A 24,460-nucleotide genomic window follows, 5' to 3' on the forward strand; every position below is an offset into this window, starting at 1 on the left:
TCTGACAGTAGTAGTGGGGTGGTAGATGTCTAGTCTCGCTTATGGCTCTAATCTGATAGTAGTAGTGGGGTGTTAGATGTCTAGTCTCCTTTATGGCTCTAATCTGATAGTGGTAGTGGGGTGGTAGATGTCTAGTCTCCTTTATGGCTCTAATCTGATAATGGTAGTGGGGTGGTAGATGTCTAGTGTCCTTTATGGCTCTAATCTGATAGTACTAGTGGGGTGGTAGATGTCTAGTCTCCTTTATGGCTCTATTCTGATAGTGGTAGTGGGGTGGTAGATGTCTAGTCTCCTTTATGGCTCTAATCTGATAGTGGTATTGGGGTGGTAGATGTCTAGTCTCCTTTATGGCTCTAATCTGATAGTGGTAGTAGGGTGATAGATGTCTAGTCTCCTTTATGGCTCTAATCTGATAGTGGTAGTAGGGTGATAGATGTCTAGTCTCCTTTATGGCTCTAGTCTGATAGTGGTAGTGGGGTGGTAGATGTCTAGTCTCCTTTATGGCTCTAATCTGATAGTGGTAGTGAGGTGGTAGATGTCTAGTCTCATTTATAGCTCTAATCTGATAGTGGTAGTGCGGTGGTAGATGTCTAGTCTCCTTTATGGCTCTAATCTGATAGTGGTAGTGGGGTGATAGATGTCTAGTCTCCTTTATGGCTCTAATCTGATAGTGGTAGTGGGGTGGTAGATGTCTAGTCTCCTTTATGGCTCTAATCTGATCGTGGTAGTGAGGTGGTAGATGTCTAGTCTCCTTTATGGCTCTAATCTGATAGTGGTAGTGGGGTGGTAGACGTCTAGTCTCCCTTATGGCTCTAATCTGATAGTAGTAGTGGGGTGGTAGATGTCTAGTCTCCTTTATGGCTCTAATCTGATAATGGTAGTGGGGTGGTAGATGTCTAGTGTCCTTTATGGCTCTAATCTGATAGTACTAGTGGGGTGGTAGATGTCTAGTCTCCTTTATTGCTCTATTCTGATAGTGGTAATGGGGTGGTAGATGTCTAGTCTCCTTTATGGCTCTAATCTGATAGTGGTATTGGGGTGGTAGATGTCTAGTCTCCTTTATGGCTCTAATCTGATAGTGGTAGTGGGGTGGTAGATGTCTAGTCTCCCTTATGGCTCTAATCTGATAGTGGTAGTGGGGTGGTAGATGTCTAGTCTCCTTTATGGCTCTAATCTGATAGTGGTAGTGGGGTGGTAGATGTCTAGTCTCCTTTATGGCTCTAATCTGATAGTGGTAATGGGGTGGTAGATGTCTAGTCTCCTGTATGGCTCTAATCTGATAGTGGTAGTGGGGTGGTAGATGTCTAGTCTCCCTTATGGCTCTAATCCGATAGTGGTAGATGTCTAGTCTCCTTTATGGCTCTAATCTGATAGTGGTAGTGGGGTGGTAGATGTCTAGTCTCCCTTATGGCTGTAATCTGATAGTAGTAGTGGGGTGGTAGATGTCTAGTCTCCTTTATGGCTCTAATCTGATAGTGGTAGTGGGGTGGTAGATGTCTAGTCTCCTTTATGGCTCTAATTTGATAGTGGTAGTGGGGTGGTAGATGTCTAGTCTCCCTTATGGCTCTAATCTGGTAGTGGTAGTGGGGTGATAGATTTCTCCCTTATGGCTCTAATCTGATAGTGGTAGTGGGGTGGTCGATGTATAGTGTCCTTTATGGCTCTAATCTGATAGTACTTGTGGGGTGGTAGATGTCTAGTCTCCTTTATGGCTCTAATCTGATAGTGGTAGATGTCTAGTCTCCTTTATGGCTCTAATCTGATAGTGGTAGTGGGGTGGTAGATGTCTAGTCTCCTTTATGGCTCTAATCTGACAGTGGTAGTGGGGTGGTAGATGTCTAGTCTCCTTTATGGCTCTAATCTGATAGTGGTAGTGGGGTGATAGATGTCTAGTCTCCTTTATGGCTCTATTCTGATAGTGGTAGATGTCTAGTCTCCTTTATGGCTATACTCTGATAGTGGTAGTGGGGTGGTAGATGTCTAGTCTCTTTATGGCTCTAATTTGACAGTAGTAGTGGGGTGGTAGATGTCTAGTCTCCCTTATGGCTCTAATCTGATAGTAGTAGTGGGGTGGTAGATGTCTAGTCTCCTTTATGGCTCTAATCTGATAGTGGTAGTGGGGTGGTAGATGTCTAGTCTCCCTTATGGCTCTAATCTGATAGTAGTAGTGGGGTGGTAGATGTCTAGTCTCCTTTATGGCTCTAATCTGATAGTGGTAGTGGGGTGATAGATGTCTAGTCTCCTTTATGGCTCTAATCTGATAGTGGTAGTGAGGTGGTAGATGTCTAGTCTCCTTTATGGCTCTAATCTTATAGTGGTAGTGGGGTGGTAGATGTCTAGTCTCCCTTATGGCTCTAATCTGATAGTAGTAATGGGGTGGTAGATGTCTAGTCTCCTTTATGGCTCTAATCTGATAGTGGTAGATGTCTAGTCTCCTTTATGGCTCTAATCTGATAGTGGGAGTGGGGTGGTAGATGTCTAGTCTCCCTTATGGCTCTAATCTGATAGTGGTAGTGGGGTGGTAGATGTCTAGTCTCCCTTATGGCTCTAATCTGGTAGTTGTAGTGGGGTGGTAGATTTCTCCCTTATGGCTCTAATCTGATAGTGGTAGTGGGGTGGTCGATGTGTAGTGTCCTTTATGGCTCTAATCTGATAAAACTAGTGGGGTGGTAGATGTCTAGTCTCCTTTATGGCTCTAATCTGATAGTGGTAGATGTCTAGTCTCCTTTATGACTCTAATCTGATAGTGGTAGTGGGGTGGTAGATGTCTAGTCTCCTGTATGGCTCTAATCTGATAGTGGTAGTGGGGTGGTAGATGTCGAGTCTCCCTTATGGCTCTAATCTGATAGTGGTAGTGGGGTGGTAGATGTCTAGTCTCCCTTATGGCTCTAATCTGATAGTGGTAGTGGGGTGGTAGATGTCTAGTCTCCTTTATGGCTCTAATCTGATAGTGGTAGTGGGGTGATAGATGTCTAGTCTCCTTTATGGCTCTAATCTGATAGTGGTAGTGAGGTGGTAGATGTCAAGTCTCCTTTATGGCTCTAATCTGATAGTGGTAGTGGGGTGGTAGATGTCTAGTCTCCTTTATGGCTCTATTCTGATAGTGGTAGTGGGGTGATAGATGTCTAGTCTCCTTTATGGCTCTAATTGGATAGTGGTAGTGGGGTGGTAGATGTCTAGTCTCCCTTATGGCTCTAATCTGGTAGTGGTAGTGGGGTCTTAGATTTCTCCCTTACGGCTCTAATCTGATAGTGGTAGTGGGGTGGTAGATGTCTAGTCTTCTTTATGGCTCTAATCTGATAGTGGTAGTGGGGTGGTAGATGTCTAGTCTCCTTTATGGCTCTAGTCTGATAGTGGTAGATGTCTAGTCTCCTTTATGGATCTAATCTGATAGTGGTAGTGGGGTGGTAGATGTCTAGTCTCCTTTATGGTTCTAATCTGATAGTGGTAGTGAGGTGGTAGATGTCTAGTCTCCTTTATGGCTCTAATCTGACAGTAGTAGTGGGGTGGTAGATGTCTAGTCTCGCTTGTGGCTCTAATCTGATAGTAGTAGTGGGGTGTTAGATGTCTAGTCTCCTTTATGGCTCTAATCTGATAGTGGTAATGGGGTGGTAGATGTCTAGTCTCCTGTATGGCTCTAATCTGATAGTGGTAGTGGGGTGGTAGATGTCTAGTCTCCCTTATGGCTCCAATCTGATAGTGGTAGATGTCTAGTCTCCTTTATGGCTCTAATCTGATAGTGGTAGTGGGGTGGTAGATGTCTAGTCTCCCTTATGGCTTTAATCTGATAGTAGTAGTGGGGTGGTAGATGTGTAGTCTCCTTTATGGCTCTAATCTGATAGTGGTAGTGGGGTGGTAGATGTCTAGTCTCCTTTATGGCTCTAATTTGATAGTGGTAGTGGGGTGGTAGATGTCTAGTCTCCCTTATGGCTCTAATCTGGTAGTGGTAGTGGGGTGGTAGATTTCTCCCTTATGGCTCTAATCTGATAGTGGTAGTGGGGTGGTCGATGTATAGTGTCCTTTATGGCTCTAATCTGATAGTACTAGTGGGGTGGTAGATGTCTAGTCTCCTTTATGGCTCTAATCTGATAGTGATAGATGTCTAGTCTCCTTTATGGCTCTAATTGGATAGTGGTAGTGGGGTGGTAGATGTCTAGTCTCCCTTATGGCTCTAATCTGGTAGTGGTAGTGGGGTCTTAGATTTCTCCCTTACGGCTCTAATCTGATAGTGGTAGTGGGGTGGTAGATGTCTAGTCTTCTTTATGGCTCTAATCTGATAGTGGTAGTGGGGTGGTAGATGTCTAGTCTCCTTTATGGCTCTAGTCTGATGGTGGTAGATGTCTAGTCTCCTTTATGGCTCTAATCTGATAGTGGTAGTGGGGTGGTAGATGTCTGGTCTCCTTTATGGTTCTAATCTGATAGTGGTAGTGAGGTGGTAGATGTCTAGTCTCCTTTATGGCTCTAATCTGACAGTAGTAGTGGGGTGGTAGATGTCTAGTCTCGCCTGTGGCTCTAATCTGATAGTAGTAGTGGGGTGTTAGATGTCTAGTCTCCTTTATGGCTCTAATCTGATAGTGGTAGTGGGGTGGTAGATGTCTAGTCTCCTTTATGGCTCTAATCTGATAGTGGTAGTGGGGTGGTAGATGTCTAGTGTCCTTTATGGCTCTAATCTGATAGTGGTAGTGGGGTGGTAGATGTCTAGTCTCCTTTATGGCTCTAATCTGATAATGGTAGTGGGGTGGTAGATGTCTAGTGTCCTTTATGGCTCTAATCTGATAGTACTAGTGGGGTGGTAGATGTCTAGTCTCATTTATAGCTCTAATCTGATAGTGGTAGTGCGGTGGTAGATGTCTAGTCTCCTTTATGGCTCTAATATGATAGTGGTAGTGGGGTGATAGATGTCTAGTCTCCTTTATGGCTCTAATCTGATAGTGGTAGTGGGGTGGTAGATGTCTAGTCTCCTTTATGGCTCTAATCTGATCGTGGTAGTGAGGTGGTAGATGTCTAGTCTCCTTTATGGCTCTAATCTGATAGTGGTAGTGGGGTGGTAGATGTCTAGTCTCCCTTATGGCTCTAATCTGATAGTAGTAGTGGGGTGGTAGATGTCTAGTCTCCTTTATGGCTCTAATCTGATAATGGTAGTGGGGTGGTAGATGTCTAGTGTCCTTTATGGCTCTAATCTGATAGTACTAGTGCGGTGGTAGATGTCTAGTCTCCTTTATTGCTCTATTCTGATGGTGGTAATGGGGTGGTAGATGTCTAGTCTCCTTTATGGCTCTAATCTCATAGTGGTATTGGGGTGGTAGATGTCTAGTCTCCTTTATGGCTCTAATCTGATAGTGGTAGTGGGGTGGTAGATGTCTAGTCTCCTTTATGGCTCTAATCTGATAGTGGTAGTGGGGTGGTAGATGTCTAGTCTCCCTTATGGCTCTAATCTGATAGTGGTAGTGGGGTGATAGATGTCTAGTCTCCTTTATGGCTCTAATCTGATAGTGGTAGCGGGGTGGTAGATGTCTAGTCTCCTTTATGGCTCTAATCTGGTAGTGGTAGTGGGGTGGTAGATGTCTAGTCTCCTGTATGGCTCTAATCTGATAGTGGTAGTGGGGTGGTAGATGTCTAGTCTCCCTTATGGCTCCAATCCGATAGTGGTAGATGTCTAGTCTCCTTTATGGCTCTAATCTGATAGTGGTAGTGGGGTGGTAGATGTCTAGTCTCCTTTATGGCTCTAATTTGATAGTGGTAGTGGGGTGGTAGATGTCTAGTCTCCCTTATGGCTCTAATCTGGTAGTGGTAGTGGGGTGGTAGATTTCTAGTCTCCTTTATGGCTCTAATTTGATAGTGGTAGTGGGGTGGTAGATGTCTAGTCTCCCTTATGGCTCTAATCTGGTAGTGGTAGTGGGGTGGTAGATTTCTCCCTTATGGCTCTAATCTGATAGTGGTAGTGGGGTGGTCGATGTCTAGTCTACTTTATGGCTCTAATCTGATAGTACTAGTGGGGTGGTAGATGTCTAGTCTCCTTTATGGCTCTAATCTGATAGTGGTAGATGTCTAGTCTCCTTTATGGCTCTAATCTGATAGTGGTAGTGGGGTGGTAGATGTCTAGTCTCCTTTATGGCTCTAATCTGACAGTGGTAGTGGGGTGGTAGATGTCTAGTCTCCTTTATGGCTTTTATCTGATAGTGGTAGTGGGGTGATAGATGTCTAGTCTCCTTTATGGCTCTATTCTGATAGTGGTAGATGTCTAGTCTCCTTTATGGCTATACTCTGATAGTGGTAGATGTCTAGTCTCCTTTATGGCTCTAATCTGATAGTGGTAGTGGGGTGGTAGATGTCTAGTCTCCCTTATGGCTCTAATCTGATAGTAGTAGTGGGGTGGTAGATGTCTAGTCTCCTTTATGGCTCTAATCTGATAATGGTAGTGGGGTGGTAGATGTATAGTGTCCTTTATGGCTCTAATCTGATAGTACTAGTGCGGTGGTAGATGTCTAGTCTCCTTTATTGCTCTATTCTGATGGTGGTAATGGGGTGGTAGATGTCTAGTCTCCTTTATGGCTCTAATCTCATAGTGGTATTGGGGTGGTAGATGTCTAGTCTCCTTTATGGCTCTAATCTGATAGTGGTAGTGGGGTGATAGATGTCTAGTCTCCTTTATGGCTCTAATCTGATAGTGGTAGTGGGGTGGTAGATGTCTAGTCTCCCTTATGGCTCTAATCTGATAGTGGTAGTGGGGTGATAGATGTCTAGTCTCCTTTATGACTCTAATCTGATAGTGGTAGCGGGGTGGTAGATGTCTAGTCTCCTTTATGGCTCTAATCTGATAGTGGTAGTGGGGTGGTAGATGTCTAGTCTCCTGTATGGCTCTAATCTGATAGTGGTAGTGGGGTGGTAGATGTCTAGTCTCCCTTATGGCTCCAATCTGATAGTGGTAGATGTCTAGTCTCCTTTATGGCTCTAATCTGATAGTGGTAGTGGGGTGGTAGATGTCTAGTCTCCCTTATGGCTGTAATCTGATAGTAGTAGTGGGGTGGTAGATGTCTAGTCTCCTTTATGGCTCTAATCTGATAGTGGTAGTGGGGTGGTAGATGTCTAGTCTCCTTTATGGCTCTAATTTGATAGTGGTAGTGGGGTGGTAGATGTCTAGTCTCCCTTATGGCTCTAATCTGGTAGTGGTAGTGGGGTGGTCGATGTCTAGTCTACTTTATGGCTCTAATCTGATAGTACTAGTGGGGTGGTAGATGTCTAGTCTCCTTTATGGCTCTAATCTGATAGTGGTAGATGTCTAGTCTCCTTTATGGCTCTAATCTGATAGTGGTAGTGGGGTGGTAGATGTCTAGTCTCCTTTATGGCTCTAATCTGACAGTGGTAGTGGGGTGGTAGATGTCTAGTCTCCTTTATGGCTCTAATCTGATAGTGGTAGTGGGGTGGTAGATGTCTAGTCTCCTTTATGGCTCTATTCTGATAGTGGTAGATGTCTAGTCTCCTTTATGGCTATACTCTGATAGTGGTAGTGGGGTGGTAGATGTCTAGTCTCTTTATGGCTCTAATTTGACAGTAGTAGTGGGGTGGTAGATGTCTAGTCTCCCTTATGGCTCTAATCTGATAGTAGTAGTGGGGTGGTAGATGTCTAGTCTCCTTTATGGCTCTAATCTGATAGTGGTAGTGGGGTGGTAGATGTCTAGTCTCCCTTATGGCTCTAATCTGATAGTAGTAGTGGGGTGGTAGATGTCTAGTCTCCTTTATGGCTCTAATCTGATTGTGGTAGTGGGGTGATATATGTCTAGTCTCCTTTATGGCTCTAATCTGATAGTGGTAGTGAGGTGGTAGATGTCTAGTCTCCTTTATGGCTCTAATCTGATAGTGGTAGTGGGGTTGTAGATGTCTAGTCTCCTTTATGGCTCTAATCTGATAGTGGTAGTGAGGTGGTATATGTCTAGTCTCCTTTATGGCTCTAATCTGACAGTAGTAATGGGGTGGTAGATGTCTAGTCTCCCTTATGGCTCTAATCTGATAGTAGTAGTGGGGTGGTAGATGTCTAGTCTCCTTTATGGCTCTAATCTTATAGTGGTAGTGGGGTGGTAGATGTCTAGTCTCCCTTATGGCTCTAATCTGATAGTGGTAGTGGGGTGGTAGATGTCTAGTCTCCTTTATGGCTCTAATCTGATAGTGGTAGTGGGGTTGTAGATGTCTAGTCTCCTTTATGGCTCTAATCTGATAGTGGTAGTGAGGTGGTATATGTCTAGTCTCCTTTATGGCTCTAATCTGACAGTAGTAGTGGGGTGGTAGATGTCTAGTCTCCCTTATGGCTCTAATCTGATAGTAGTAGTGGGGTGGTAGATGTCTAGTCTCCTTTATGGCTCTAATCTTATAGTGGTAGTGGGGTGGTAGATGTCTAGTCTCCCTTATGGCTCTAATCTGATAGTAGTAGTGGGGTGGTAGATGTCTAGTCTCCTTTATGGCTCTAATCTGATAGTGGTAGATGTCTAGTCTCCTTTATGGCTCTAATCTGATAGTGGTAGTGGGGTGGTAGATGTCTAGTCTCCTTTATGGCTCTAATCTGATATTGGTAGTGGGGTGATGTATGTCTAGTCTCCTTTATGGCTCTAATCTGATAGTGGTAGTGGGGTGGTAGATGTCTAGTCTCCTTTATGGCTCTAATCTGATAGTGGTTAGTGGGGTGGTAGATGTCTAGTCTCCTTTATGGCTCTAATTTGATAGTGGTAGTGGGGTGGTAGATGTCTAGTCTCCCTTATGGCTCTAATCTGGTAGTGGTAGTGGGGTCTTAGATTTCTCCCTTACGGCTCTAATCTGATAGTGGTAGTGGGGTGGTAGATGTCTAGTCTTCTTTATGGCTCTAATCTGATAGTGGTAGTGGGGTGGTAGATGTCTAGTCTCCTTTATGGCTCTAGTCTGATAGTGGTAGATGTCTAGTCTCCTTTATGGCTCTAATCTGATAGTGGTAGTGGGGTGGTAGATGTCTAGTCTCCTTTATGGTTCTAATCTGATAGTGGTAGTGAGGTGGTAGATGTCTAGTCTCCTTTATGGCTCTAATCTGACAGTAGTAGTGGGGTGGTAGATGTCTAGTCTCCCTTATGGCTCTAATCTGATAGTAGTAGTGGGGTGGTAGATGTCTAGTCTCCTTTATGGCTCTAATCTGATAGTGGTAGTGGGGTGGTAGATGTCTAGTCTCCTTTATGGCTCTAATCTGATAATGGTAGTGGGGTGGTAGATGTCTAGTCTCCTTTATGGCTCTAATCTGATAGTGGTAGTGGGGTGGTAGATGTCTAGTCTCCTTTATGGCTCTAATCTGATATTGGTAGTGGGGTGATGTATGTCTAGTCTCCTTTATGGCTCTAATCTGATAGTGGTAGTGGGGTGGTAGATGTCTAGTCTCCTTTATGGCTCTAATCTGATAGTGGTTAGTGGGGTGGTAGATGTCTAGTCTCCTTTATGGCTCTAATTTGATAGTGGTAGTGGGGTGGTAGATGTCTAGTCTCCCTTATGGCTCTAATCTGATAGTGGTAGTGGGGTGGTAGATGTCTAGTCTTCTTCATGGCTCTAATCTGATAGCGGTAGTGGGGTGGTAGATGTCAAGTCTCCCTTATGGCTCTAATCTGGTAGTTGTAGTGGGGTGGTAGATTTCTCCCTTATGGCTCTAATCTGATAGTGGTAGTGGGGTGGTCGATGTGTAGTGTCCTTTATGGCTCTAATCTGATAAAACTAGTGGGGTGGTAGATGTCTAGTCTCCTTTATGGCTCTAATCTGATAGTGGTAGATGTCTAGTCTCCTTTATGACTCTAATCTGATAGTGGTAGTGGGGTGGTAGATGTCTAGTCTCCTTTATGGCTCTAATATGATAGTGGTAATGGGGTGGTATATGTCTAGTCTCCTGTATGGCTCTAATCTGATAGTGGTAGTGGGGTGGTAGATGTCTAGTCTCCCTTATGGCTCTAATCTGATAGTGGTAGTGGGGTGATAGATGTCTAGTCTCCTTTATGGCTCTAATCTGATAGTGGTAGTGGGGTGGTAGATGTCTAGTGTCCTTTATGGCTCTAATCTGATAGTGGTAGTGGGGTGATAGATGTCTAGTCTCCTTTATGGCTCTAATCTGATAGTGGTAGTGAGGTGGTAGATGTCTAGTCTCCTTTATGGCTCTAATCTGATAGTGGTAGTGGGGTGGTAGATGTCTAGTCTCCTTTATGGCTCTATTCTGATAGTGGTAGTGGGGTGATAGATGTCTAGTCTCCTTTATGGCTCTAATTGGATAGTGGTAGTGGGGTGGTAGATGTCTAGTCTCCCTTATGGCTCTAATCTGGTAGTGGTAGTGGGGTCTTAGATTTCTCCCTTACGGCTCTAATCTGATAGTGGTAGTGGGGTGGTAGATGTCTAGTCTTCTTTATGGCTCTAATCTGATAGTGGTAGTGGGGTGTTAGATGTCTAGTCTCCTTTATGGCTCTAATCTGATAGTGGTAGTGGGGTGGTAGATGTCTAGTCTCCTTTATGGCTCTAATCTGATAATGGTAGTGGGGTGGTAGATGTCTAGTCTCCTTTATGGCTCTATTCTGATAGTGGTAATGGGGTGGTAGATGTCTAGTCTCCTTTATGGCTCTATTCTGATAGTGGTAATGGGGTGGTAGATGTCTAGTCTCCTTTATGGCTCTAATCTGATAGTGGTATTGGGGTGGTAGATGTCTAGTCTCCTTTATGGCTCTAATCTGATAGTGGTAGTAGGGTGATAGATGTCTAGTCTCCTTTATGGCTCTAATCTGATAGTGGTAGTGGGGTGGTAGATGTCTAGTCTCCTTTATGGCTCTAATCTGATAGTGGTAGTGAGGTGGTAGATGTCTAGTCTCATTTATAGCTCTAATCTGATAGTGGTAGTGCGGTGGTAGATGTCTAGTCTCCTTATGGCTCTAATCTGATAGTGGTAGTGAGGTGGTAGATGTCTAGTCTCCTTTATGGCTCTAATCTGATAGTGGTAGTGGGGTGATAGATGTCTAGTCTCCTTTATGGCTCTAATCTGATAGTGGTAGATGTCTAGTCTCCTTTATGGCTCTAATCTGATAGTGGTAGTGGGGTGGTAGATGTCTAGTCTCCTTTATGGCTCTAATGTGATATTGGTAGTGGGGTGATAGATGTCTAGTCTCCTTTATGGCTCTAATCTGATAGTGGTAGATGTCTAGTCTCCTTTATGGCTCTAATCTGATAGTGGTAGTGGGGTGGTAGATGTCTAGTCTCCTTTATGGCTCTAATCTGATAGTGGTAGTGGGGTGATAGATGTCTAGTCTCCTTTATGGCTCTAATCTGATAGTGGTAGTGGGGTGGTAGATGTCTAGTCTCCCTTATGGCTCTAATCTGATAGTGGTAGTGGGGTGATAGATGTCTAGTCTCCTTTATGACTCTAATCTGATAGTGGTAGTGGGGTGGTAGATGTCTAGTCTCCTTTATGGCTCTAATCTGATAGTGGTAATGGGGTGGTAGATGTCTAGTCTCCTGTATGGCTCTAATCTGATAGTGGTAGTGGGGTGGTAGATGTCTAGTCTGCCTTATGGCTCCAATCCGATAGTGGTAGATGTCTAGTCTCCTTTATGGCTCTAATCTGATAGTGGTAGTGGGGTGGTAGATGTCTAGTCTCCCTTATGGCTGTAATCTGATAGTAGTAGTGGGGTGGTAGATGTGTAGTCTCCTTTATGGCTCTAATCTGATAGTGGTAGTGGGGTGGTAGATGTCTAGTCTCCTTTATGGCTCTAATTTGATAGTGGTAGTGGGGTGGTAGATGTCTAGTCTCCCTTATGGCTCTAATCTGGTAGTGGTAGTGGGGTGGTAGATTTCTCCCTTATGGCTCTAATCTGATAGTGGTAGTGGGGTGGTCGATGTATAGTGTCCTTTATGGCTCTAATCTGATAGTACTAGTGGGGTGGTAGATGTCTAGTCTCCTTTATGGCTCTAATCTGATAGTGATAGATGTCTAGTCTCCTTTATGGCTCTAATTGGGTAGTGGTAGTGGGGTGGTAGATGTCTAGTCTCCCTTATGGCTCTAATCTGGTAGTGGTAGTGGGGTCTTAGATTTCTCCCTTACGGCTCTAATCTGATAGTGGTAGTGGGGTGGTAGATGTCTAGTCTTCTTTATGGCTCTAATCTGATAGTGGTAGTGGGGTGGTAGATGTCTAGTCTCCTTTATGGCTCTAGTCTGATAGTGGTAGATGTCTAGTCTCCTTTATGGCTCTAATCTGATAGTGGTAGTGGGGTGGTAGATGTCTAGTCTCCTTTATGGTTCTAATCTGATAGTGGTAGTGAGGTGGTAGATGTCTAGTCTCCTTTATGGCTCTAATCTGACAGTAGTAGTGGGGTGGTAGATGTCTAGTCTCGCTTGTGGCTCTAATCTGATAGTAGTAGTGGGGTGTTAGATGTCTAGTCTCCTTTATGGCTCTAATCTGATAGTGGTAGTGGGGTGGTAGATGTCTAGTCTCCTTTATGGCTCTAATCTGATAGTGGTAGTGGGGTGGTAGATGTCTAGTCTCCTTTATGGCTCTAATCTGATAATGGTAGTGGGGTGGTAGATGTCTAGTGTCCTTTATGGCTCTAATCTGATAGTACTAGTGGGGTGGTAGATGTCTAGTCTCCTTTATGGCTCTATTCTGATAGTGGTAATGGGGTGGTAGATGTCTAGTCTCCTTTATGGCTCTAATCTGATAGTGGTATTGGGGTGGTAGATGTCTAGTCTCCTTTATGGCTCTAATCTGATAGTGGTAGTAGGGTGATAGATGTCTAGTCTCCTTTATGGCTCTAATCTGATAGTGGTAGTGGGGTGGTAGATGTCTAGTCTCCTTTATGGCTCTAATCTGATAGTGGTAGTGAGGTGGTAGATGTCTAGTCTCATTTATAGCTCTAATCTGATAGTGGTAGTGCGGTGGTAGATGTCTAGTCTCCTTTATGGCTCTAATCTGATAGTGGTAGTGGGGTGATAGATGTCTAGTCTCCTTTATGGCTCTAATCTGATAGTGGTAGTGGGGTGGTAGATGTCTAGTCTCCTTTATGGCTCTAATCTGATCGTGGTAGTGAGGTGGTAGATGTCTAGTCTCCTTTATGGCTCTAATCTGATAGTGGTAGTGGGGTGGTAGATGTCTAGTCTCCCTTATGGCTCTAATCTGATAGTAGTAGTGGGGTGGTAGATGTCTAGTCTCCTTTATGGCTCTAATCTGATAAAGGTAGTGGGGTGGTAGATGTCTAGTGTCCTTTATGGCTCTAATCTGATAGTACTAGTGGGGTGGTAGATGTCTAGTCTCCTTTATTGCTCTATTCTGATAGTGGTAATGGGGTGGGAGATGTCTAGTCTCCTTTATGGCTCTAATCTCATAGTGGTATTGGGGTGGTAGATGTCTAGTCTCCTTTATGGCTCTAATCTGATAGTGGTAGTGGGGTGATAGATGTCTAGTCTCCTTTATGGCTCTAATCTGATAGTGGTAGTGGGGTGGTAGATGTCTAGTCTCCCTTATGGCTCTAATCTGATAGTGGTAGTGGGGTGATAGATGTCTAGTCTCCTTTATGACTCTAATCTGATAGTGGTAGTGGGGTGGTAGATGTCTAGTCTCCTTTATGGCTCTAATCTGATAGTGGTAATGGGGTGGTAGATGTCTAGTCTCCTGTATGGCTCTAATCTGATAGTGGTAGTGGGGTGGTAGATGTCTAGTCTCCCTTATGGCTCCAATCCGATAGTGGTAGATGTCTAGTCTCCTTTATGGCTCTAATCTGATAGTGGTAGTGGGGTGGTAGATGTCTAGTCTCCCTTATGGCTGTAATCTGATAGTAGTAGTGGGGTGGTAGATGTGTAGTCTCCTTTATGGCTCTAATCTGATAGTGGTAGTGGGGTGGTAGATGTCTAGTCTCCTTTATGGCTCTAATTTGATAGTGGTAGTGGGGTGGTAGATGTCTAGTCTCCCTTATGGCTCTAATCTGGTAGTGGTAGTGGGGTGGTAGATTTCTCCCTTATGGCTCTAATCTGATAGTGGTAGTGGGGTGGTCGATGTCTAGTCTCCTTTATGGCTCTAATCTGATAGTACTAGTGGGGTGGTAGATGTCTAGTCTCCTTTATGGCTCTAATCTGACAGTGGTAGTGGGGTGGTAGATGTCTAGTCTCCTTTATGGCTCTAATCTGATAGTGGTAGTGGGGTGATAGATGTCTAGTCTCCTTTATGGCTCTATTCTGATAGTGGTAGATGTCTAGTCTCTTTATGGCTCTAATTTGACAGTAGTAGTGGGGTGGTAGATGTCTAGTCTCCCTTATGGCTCTAATCTGATAGTAGTAGTGGGGTGGTAGATGTCTAGTCTCCTTTATGGCTCTAATCTGATAGTGGTAGTGGGGTGGTAGATGTCTAGTCTCCCTTATGGCTCTAATCTGATAGTAGTAGTGGGGTGGTAGATGTCTAGTCTCCTTTATGGCTCTAATCTGATTGTGGTAGTGGGGTGATATATGTCTAGTCTCCTTTATGGCTCTAATCTGATAGTGGTAGTGAGGTGGTAGATGTCTAGTCTCCTTTATTGCTCTATTCTGATAGTGGTAATGGGGTGGGAGATGTCTAGTCTCCTTTATGGCTCTAATCTCATAGTGGTATTGGGGTGGTAGATGTCTAGTCTCCTTTATGGCTCTAATCTGATAGTGGTAGTGGGGTGATAGATGTCTAGTCTCCTTTATGGCTCTAATCTGATAGTGGTAGTGGGGTGGTAGATGTCTAGTCTCCCTTATGGCTCTAATCTGATAGTGGTAGTGGGGTGATAGATGTCTAGTCTCCTTTATGACTCTAATCTGATAGTGGTAGTGGGGTGGTAGATGTCTAGTCTCCTTTATGGCTCTAATCTGATAGTGGTAATGGGGTGGTAGATGTCTAGTCTCCTGTATGGCTCTAATCTGATAGTGGTAGTGGGGTGGTAGATGTCTAGTCTCCCTTATGGCTCCAATCCGATAGTGGTAGATGTCTAGTCTCCTTTATGGCTCTAATCTGATAGTGGTAGTGGGGTGGTAGATGTCTAGTCTCCCTTATGGCTGTAATCTGATAGTAGTAGTGGGGTGGTAGATGTGTAGTCTCCTTTATGGCTCTAATCTGATAGTGGTAGTGGGGTGGTAGATGTCTAGTCTCCTTTATGGCTCTAATTTGATAGTGGTAGTGGGGTGGTAGATGTCTAGTCTCCCTTATGGCTCTAATCTGGTAGTGGTAGTGGGGTGGTAGATGTCTTCTCCCTTATGGCTCTAATCTGATAGTGGTAGTGGGGTGGTAGATGTCTAGTCTCCTTTATGGCTCTAATCTGATAGTACTAGTGGGGTGGTAGATGTCTAGTCTCCTTTATGGCTCTAATCTGATAGTGGTAGTGGGGTGGTAGATGTCTAGTCTCCTTTATGGCTCTAATCTGATAGTGGTAGTGGGGTGGTAGATGTCTAGTCTCCTTTATGGCTCTATTCTGATAGTGGTAGATGTCTAGTCTCTTTATGGCTCTAATTTGACAGTAGTAGTGGGGTGGTAGATGTCTAGTCTCCCTTATGGCTCTAATCTGATAGTAGTAGTGGGGTGGTAGATGTCTAGTCTCCTTTATGGCTCTAATCTGATAGTGGTAGTGGGGTGGTAGATGTCTAGTCTCCCTTATGGCTCTAATCTGATAGTAGTAGTGGGGTGGTAGATGTCTAGTCTCCTTTATGGCTCTAATCTGATTGTGGTAGTGGGGTGATATATGTCTAGTCTCCTTTATGGCTCTAATCTGATAGTGGTAGTGAGGTGGTAGATGTCTAGTCTCCTTTATGGCTCTAATCTGATAGTGGTAGTGGGGTTGTAGATGTTTAGTCTCCTTTATGGCTCTAATCTGATAGTGGTAGTGAGGTGGTAGATGTCTAGTCTCCCTTATGGCTCTAATCTGATAGTAGTAGTGGGGTGGTAGATGTCTAGTCTCCTTTATGGCTCTAATCTTATAGTGGTAGTGGGGTGGTAGATGTCTAGTCTCCCTTATGGCTCTAATCTGATAGTAGTAGTGGGGTGGTAGATGTCTAGTCTCCTTTATGGCTCTAATCTGATAGTGGTAGATGTCTAGTCTCCTTTATGGCTCTAATCTGATAGTGGTAGTGGGGTGGTAGATGTCTAGTCTCCTTTATGGCTCTAATCTGATATTGGTAGTGGGGTGATATATGTCTAGTCTCCTTTATGGCTCTAATCTGACAGTAGTAGTGGGGTGGTAGATGTCTAGTCTCGCTTATGGCTCTAATCTGATAGTAGTAGTGGGGTGTAGATGTCTAGTCTCCTTTATGGCTCTAATCTGATAGTGGTAGTGGGGTGGTAGATGTCTAGTCTCCTTTATGGCTCTAATCTGATAATGGTAGTGGGGTGGTAGATGTCTAGTCTCCTTTATGGCTCTAATCTGATAGTGGTAATGGGGTGGTAGATGTCTAGTCTCCTTTATGGCTCTATTCTGATAGTGGTAATGGGGTGGTAGATGTCTAGTCTCCTTTATGGCTCTAATCTGATAGTGGTATTGGGGTGGTAGATGTCTAGTCTCCTTTATGGCTCTAATCTGATAGTGGTAGTAGGGTGATAGATGTCTAGTCTCCTTTATGGCTCTAATCTGATAGTGGTAGTGGGGTGGTAGATGTCTAGTCTCCTTTATGGCTCTAATCTGATAGTGGTAGTGAGGTGGTAGATGTCTAGTCTCATTTATAGCTCTAATCTGATAGTGGTAGTGCGGTGGTAGATGTCTAGTCTCCTTATGGCTCTAATCTGATAGTGGTAGTGAGGTGGTAGATGTCTAGTCTCCTTTATGGCTCTAATCTGATAGTGGTAGTGGGGTGATAGATGTCTAGTCTCCTTTATGGCTCTAATCTGATAGTGGTAGATGTCTAGTCTCCTTTATGGCTCTAATCTGATAGTGGTAGTGGGGTGGTAGATGTCTAGTCTCCTTTATGGCTCTAATGTGATATTGGTAGTGGGGTGATAGATGTCTAGTCTCCTTTATGGCTCTAATCTGATAGTGGTAGATGTCTAGTCTCCTTTATGGCTCTAATCTGATAGTGGTAGTGGGGTGGTAGATGTCTAGTCTCCTTTATGGCTCTAATCTGATAGTGGTAGTGGGGTGATAGATGTCTAGTCTCCTTTATGGCTCTAATCTGATAGTGGTAGTGGGGTGGTAGATGTCTAGTCTCCCTTATGGCTCTAATCTGATAGTGGTAGTGGGGTGATAGATGTCTAGTCTCCTTTATGACTCTAATCTGATAGTGGTAGTGGGGTGGTAGATGTCTAGTCTCCTTTATGGCTCTAATCTGATAGTGGTAATGGGGTGGTAGATGTCTAGTCTCCTGTATGGCTCTAATCTGATAGTGGTAGTGGGGTGGTAGATGTCTAGTCTCCCTTATGGCTCCAATCCGATAGTGGTAGATGTCTAGTCTCCTTTATGGCTCTAATCTGATAGTGGTAGTGGGGTGGTAGATGTCTAGTCTCCCTTATGGCTGTAATCTGATAGTAGTAGTGGGGTGGTAGATGTGTAGTCTCCTTTATGGCTCTAATCTGATAGTGGTAGTGGGGTGGTAGATGTCTAGTCTCCTTTATGGCTCTAATTTGATAGTGGTAGTGGGGTGGTAGATGTCTAGTCTCCCTTATGGCTCTAATCTGGTAGTGGTAGTGGGGTGGTAGATTTCTCCCTTATGGCTCTAATCTGATAGTGGTAGTGGGGTGGTCGATGTATAGTGTCCTTTATGGCTCTAATCTGATAGTACTAGTGGGGTGGTAGATGTCTAGTCTCCTTTATGGCTCTAATCTGATAGTGATAGATGTCTAGTCTCCTTTATGGCTCTAATTGGGTAGTGGTAGTGGGGTGGTAGATGTCTAGTCTCCCTTATGGCTCTAATCTGGTAGTGGTAGTGGGGTCTTAGATTTCTCCCTTACGTCTCTAATCTGATAGTGGTAGTGGGGTGGTAGATGTCTAGTCTTCTTTATGGCTCTAATCTGATAGTGGTAGTGGGGTGGTAGATGTCTAGTCTCCTTTATGGCTCTAGTCTGATAGTGGTAGATGTCTAGTCTCCTTTATGGCTCTAATCTGATAGTGGTAGTGGGGTGGTAGATGTCTAGTCTCCTTTATGGTTCTAATCTGATAGTGGTAGTGAGGTGGTAGATGTCTAGTCTCCTTTATGGCTCTAATCTGACAGTAGTAGTGGGGTGGTAGATGTCTAGTCTCGCTTGTGGCTCTAATCTGATAGTAGTAGTGGGGTGTTAGATGTCTAGTCTCCTTTATGGCTCTAATCTGATAGTGGTAGTGGGGTGGTAGATGTCTAGTCTCCTTTATGGCTCTAATCTGATAGTGGTAGTGGGGTGGTAGATGTCTAGTCTCCTTTATGGCTCTAATCTGATAATGGTAGTGGGGTGGTAGATGTCTAGTGTCCTTTATGGCTCTAATCTGATAGTGGTAGTGGGGTGGTAGATGTCTAGTCTCCTTTATGGCTCTATTCTGATAGTGGTAATGGGGTGGTAGATGTCTAGTCTCCTTTATGGCTCTAATCTGATAGTGGTATTGGGGTGGTAGATGTCTAGTCTCCTTTATGGCTCTAATCTGATAGTGGTAGTAGGGTGATAGATGTCTAGTCTCCTTTATGGCTCTAATCTGATAGTGGTAGTGGAGTGGTAGATGTCTAGTCTCCCTTATGGCTCTAATCTGATAGTAGTAGTGGGGTGGTAGATGTCTAGTCTCCTTTATGGCTCTAATCTGATAAAGGTAGTGGGGTGGTAGATGTCTAGTGTCCTTTATGGCTCTAATCTGATAGTACTAGTGGGGTGGTAGATGTCTAGTCTCCTTTATTGCTCTATTCTGATAGTGGTAATGGGGTGGTAGATGTCTAGTCTCCTTTATGGCTCTAATCTCATAGTGGTATTGGGGTGTTAGATGTCTAGTCTCCTTTATGGCTCTAATCTGATAGTGGTAGTGGGGTGGTAGATGTCTAGTCTCCCTTATGGCTCTAATCTGATAGTAGTAGTGGGGTGGTAGATGTCTAGTCTCCTTTATGGCTCTAATCTGATAAAGGTAGTGGGGTGGTAGATGTCTAGTGTCCTTTATGGCTCTAATCTGATAGTACTAGTGGGGTGGTAGATGTCTAGTCTCCTTTATTGCTCTATTCTGATAGTGGTAATGGGGTGGTAGATGTCTAGTCTCCTTTATGGCTCTAATCTCATAGTGGTATTGGGGTGGTAGATGTCTAGTCTCCTTTATGGCTCTAATCTGATAGTGGTAGTGGGGTGATAGATGTCTAGTCTCCTTTATGGCTCTAATCTGATAGTGGTAGTGGGGTGGTAGATGTCTAGTCTCCCTTATGGCTCTAATCTGATAGTGGTAGTGGGGTGATAGATGTCTAGTCTCCTTTATGACTCTAATCTGATAGTGGTAGTGGGGTGGTAGATGTCTAGTCTCCTTTATGGCTCTAATCTGATAGTGGTAATGGGGTGGTAGATGTCTAGTCTCCTGTATGGCTCTAATCTGATAGTGGTAGTGGGGTGGTAGATGTCTAGTCTCCCTTATGGCTCCAATCCGATAGTGGTAGATGTCTAGTCTCCTTTATGGCTCTAATCTGATAGTGGTAGTGGGGTGGTAGATGTCTAGTCTCCCTTATGGCTGTAATCTGATAGTAGTAGTGGGGTGGTAGATGTGTAGTCTCCTTTATGGCTCTAATCTGATAGTGGTAGTGGGGTGGTAGATGTCTAGTCTCCTTTATGGCTCTAATTTGATAGTGGTAGTGGGGTGGTAGATGTCTAGTCTCCCTTATGGCTCTAATCTGGTAGTGGTAGTGGGGTGGTAGATTTCTCCCTTATGGCTCTAATCTGATAGTGGTAGTGGGGTGGTAGATGTCTAGTCTCCTTTATGGCTCTAATCTGATACTACTAGTGGGGTGGTAGATGTCTAGTCTCCTTTATGGCTCTAATCTGATAGTGGTAGATGTCTAGTCTCCTTTATGGCTCTAATCTGACAGTGGTAGTGGGGTGGTAGATGTCTAGTCTCCTTTATGGCTCTAATCTGATAGTGGTAGTGGGGTGATAGATGTCTAGTCTCCTTTATGGCTCTATTCTGATAGTGGTAGATGTCTAGTCTCCTTTATGGCTCTAATTTGACAGTAGTAGTGGGGTGGTAGATGTCTAGTCTCTTTATGGCTCTAATTTGACAGTAGTAGTGGGGTGGTAGATGTCTAGTCTCCCTTATGGCTCTAATCTGATAGTAGTAGTGGGGTGGTAGATGTCTAGTCTCCTTTATGGCTCTAATCTGATAGTGGTAGTGGGGTGGTAGATGTCTAGTCTCCCTTATGGCTCTAATCTGATAGTAGTAGTGGGGTGGTAGATGTCTAGTCTCCTTTATGGCTCTAATCTGATTGTGGTAGTGGGGTGATATATGTCTAGTCTCCTTTATGGCTCTAATCTGATAGTGGTAGTGAGGTGGTAGATGTCTAGTCTCCTTTATGGCTCTAATCTGATAGTGGTAGTGGGGTTGTAGATGTCTAGTCTCCTTTATGGCTCTAATCTGATAGTGGTAGTGAGGTGGAAGATGTCTAGTCTCCTTTATGGCTCTAATCTGACAGTAGTAGTGGGGTGGTAGATGTCTAGTCTCCCTTATGGCTCTAATCTGATAGTAGTAGTGGGGTGGTAGATGTCTAGTCTCCTTTATGGCTCTAATCTTATAGTGGTAGTGGGGTGGTAGATGTCTAGTCTCCCTTATGGCTCTAATCTGATAGTAGTAGTGGGGTGGTAGATGTCTAGTCTCCTTTATGGCTCTAATCTGATAGTGGTAGATGTCTAGTCTCCTTTATGGCTCTAATCTGATAGTGGTAGTGGGGTGGTAGATGTCTAGTCTCCTTTATGGCTCTAATCTGATATTGGTAGTGGGGTGATATATGTCTAGTCTCCTTTATGGCTCTAATCTGATAGTGGTAGTGGGGTGGTAGATGTCTAGTCTCCTTTATGGCTCTAATCTGATAGTGGTTAGTGGGGTGTAAGATGTCTAGTCTCCTTTATGGCTCTAATTTGATAGTGGTAGTGGGGTGGTAGATGTCTAGTCTCCCTTATGGCTCTAATCTGGTAGTGGTAGTGGGGTCTTAGATTTCTCCCTTACGGCTCTAATCTGATAGTGGTATTGGGGTGGTAGATGTCTAGTCTTCTTCATGGCTCTAATCTGATAGTGGTAGTGGGGTGGTAGATGTCTAGTCTCCCTTATGGCTCTAATCTGGTAGTTGTAGTGGGGTGGTAGATTTCTCCCTTATGGCTCTAATCTGATAGTGGTAGTGGGGTGGTCGATGTGTAGTGTCCTTTATGGCTCTAATCTGATAAAACTAGTGGGGTGGTAGATGTCTAGTCTCCTTTATGGCTCTAATCTGATAGTGGTAGATGTCTAGTCTCCTTTATGACTCTAATCTGATAGTGGTAGTGGGGTGGTAGATGTCTAGTCTCCTTTATGGCTCTAATATGATAGTGGTAATGGGGTGGTATATGTCTAGTCTCCTGTATGGCTCTAATCTGATAGTGGTAGTGGGGTGGTAGATGTCTAGTCTCCCTTATGGCTCTAATCTGATAGTGGTAGTGGGGTGATAGATGTCTAGTCTCCTTTATGGCTCTAATCTGATAGTGGTAGTGGGGTGGTAGATGTCTAGTGTCCTTTATGGCTCTAATCTGATAGTGGTAGTGGGGTGATAGATGTCTAGTCTCCTTTATGGCTCTAATCTGATAGTGGTAGTGAGGTGGTAGATGTCTAGTCTCCTTTATGGCTCTAATCTGATAGTGGTAGTGGGGTGGTAGATGTCTAGTCTCCTTTATGGCTCTATTCTGATAGTGGTAGTGGGGTGATAGATGTCTAGTCTCCTTTATGGCTCTAATTTGATAGTGGTAGTGGGGTGGTAGATGTCTAGTCTCCCTTATGGCTCTAATCTGGTAGTGGTAGTGGGGTCTTAGATTTCTCCCTTACGGCTCTAATCTGATAGTGGTAGTGGGGTGGTAGATGTCTAGTCTCCTTTATGGCTCTAATCTGATAGTGGTAGTGGGGTGGTAGATGTCTAGTCTCCTTTATGGCTCTAGTCTGATAGTGGTAGATGTCTAGTCTCCTTTATGGCTCTAATCTGATAGTGGTAGTGGGGTGGTAGATGTCTAGTCTCCTTTATGGTTCTAATCTGATAGTGGTAGTGGGGTGATAGATGTCTAGTCTCCTTTATGGCTCTAATCTGACAGTAGTAGTGGGGTGGTAGATGTCTAGTCTCGCTTATGGCTCTAATCTGATAGTAGTAGTGGGGTGTTAGATGTCTAGTCTCCTTTATGGCTCTAATCTGATAGTGGTAGATGTCTAGTCTCCTTTATGGCTCTAATCTGATAGTGGTAGTGGGGTGGTAGATGTCTAGTCTCCTTTATGGCTCTAATGTGATATTGGTAGTGGGGTGATAGATGTCTAGTCTCCTTTATGGCTCTAATCTGATAGTGGTAGTGGGGTGGTAGATGTCTAGTCTCCTTTATGGCTCTAATCTGATAGTGGTAGTGGGGTGGTAGATGTCTAGTCTCCTTTATGGCTCTAATTTGATAGTGGTAGTGGGGTGGTAGATGTCTTGTCTCCCTTATGGCTCTAATCTGGTAGTGGTAGTGGGGTCTTAGGCTCTAATCTGATAGTGGTAGTGGGGTGGTAGATGTCTAGTCTCCCTTATGGCTCTAATCTGATAGTGGTAGTGGGGTGGTAGATGTCTAGTCTCCTTTATGGCTCTAATCTGATAGTGGTAGTTGGGTGGTAGATGTCTAGTCTCCTTTATGGCTCTAATCTGATAGTGGTAGATGTCTAGTCTCCTTTATGACCCTAATCTGATAGTGGTAGTGGGGTGGTAGATGTCTAGTCTCCTTTATGGCTCTAATCTGATAGTGGTAATGGGGTGGTAGATGTCTAGTCTCCTGTATGGCTCTAATCTGATAGTGGTAGTGGGGTGGTAGATGTCTAGTCTCCTTTATGGCTCTAATCTGATAGTGGTAGTGGGGTGGTAGATGTCTAGTCTCCTTTATGGCTCTAATCTGATAGTGGTAGTGGGGTGGTAGATGTCTAGTCTCCTTTATGGCTCTAATCTGATAGTGGTATTGGGGTGGTAGATGTCTAGTCTCCTTTATGGCTCTAATCTGATAGTGGTAGTGGGGTGGTAGATGTCTAGTCTCCCTTATGGCTCTAATCTGGTAGTGGGGTCTTAGATGTCTCCCTTACGGCTCTAATCTGATAGTGGTAGTGGGGTGGTAGATGTCTAGTCTTCTATATGGCTCTAATCTGATAGTGGTAGTGGGGTGGTAGATGTCTAGTCTCCTTTATGGCTCTAATCTCATAGTGGTAGATGTCTAGTCTCCTTTATGGCTCTAATCTGATAGTGGTAGTGGGGTGGTAGATGTCTAGTCTCCTTTATGGCTCTAATCTGATAGTGGTAGATGTCTAGTCTCCTTTATGGCTCTAATCTGATAGTGGTAGTGGGATGATAGATGTATAGTCTCCTTTATGGTTCTAATCTGATATCGGTAGTGAGGTGGTAGATGTCTAGTCTCCTTTATGGCTCTAATCTGACAGTAGTAGTGGGGTGGAAGATGTCTAGTCTCCCTTATGGCTCTAATCTGATAGTAGTAAGTGGGGTGGTAGATGTCTAGTCTCCTTTATGGTCTAATCTGATAGTGGTAGTGGGGTGGTAGATGTCTAGTCTCCCTTATGGCTCTAATCTGATAGTAGTAGTGGGGTGATAGATGTCTAGTCTCCTTTATGGCTATACTCTGATAGTGGTAGTGAGGTGGTAGATGTCTAGTCTCCTTTATGGCTCTAATCTGATAGTGGTAGATGTCTAGTCTCCTTTATGGCTCTAATCTGATAGTGGTAGTGGGATGATAGATGTCTAGTCTCCTTTATGGTTCTAATCTGATATCGGTAGTGAGGTGGTAGATGTCTAGTCTCCTTTATGGCTCTAATCTGATAGTGGTAGTGGGGTGGTAGATGTCTAGTCTCCCTTATGGCTCTAATCTGATAGTAGTAGTGGGGTGGTAGATGTCTAGTCTCCTTTATGGCTCTAATCTGATAGTGGTAGATGTCTAGTCTCCTTTATGGCTCTAATCTGATAGTGGTAGTGGGGTGGTAGATGTCTAGTCTCCTTTATGGCTCTAATGTGATATTGGTAGTGGGGTGATAGATGTCTAGTCTCCGTTATGGCTCTAATCTGATAGTGGTAGTGGGGTGGTAGATGTCTAGTCTCCTTTATGGCTCTAATCTGATAGTGGTAGTGGGGTGGTAGATGTCTAGTCTCCTTTATGGCTCTAATTTGATAGTGGTAGTGGGGTGGTAGATGTCTAGTCTCCCTTATGGCTCTAATCTGGTAGTGGTAGTGGGGTCTTAGATTTCTCCCTTACGGATCTAATCTGATAGTGGTAGTGGGGTGGTAGATGTCTAGTCTCCCTTATGGCTCTAATCTGGT

This window comes from Salvelinus alpinus, chromosome 19, assembly GCF_045679555.1.
Source record: "Salvelinus alpinus chromosome 19, SLU_Salpinus.1, whole genome shotgun sequence".
Taxonomy (NCBI): Eukaryota; Metazoa; Chordata; class Actinopteri; order Salmoniformes; family Salmonidae; genus Salvelinus; species Salvelinus alpinus.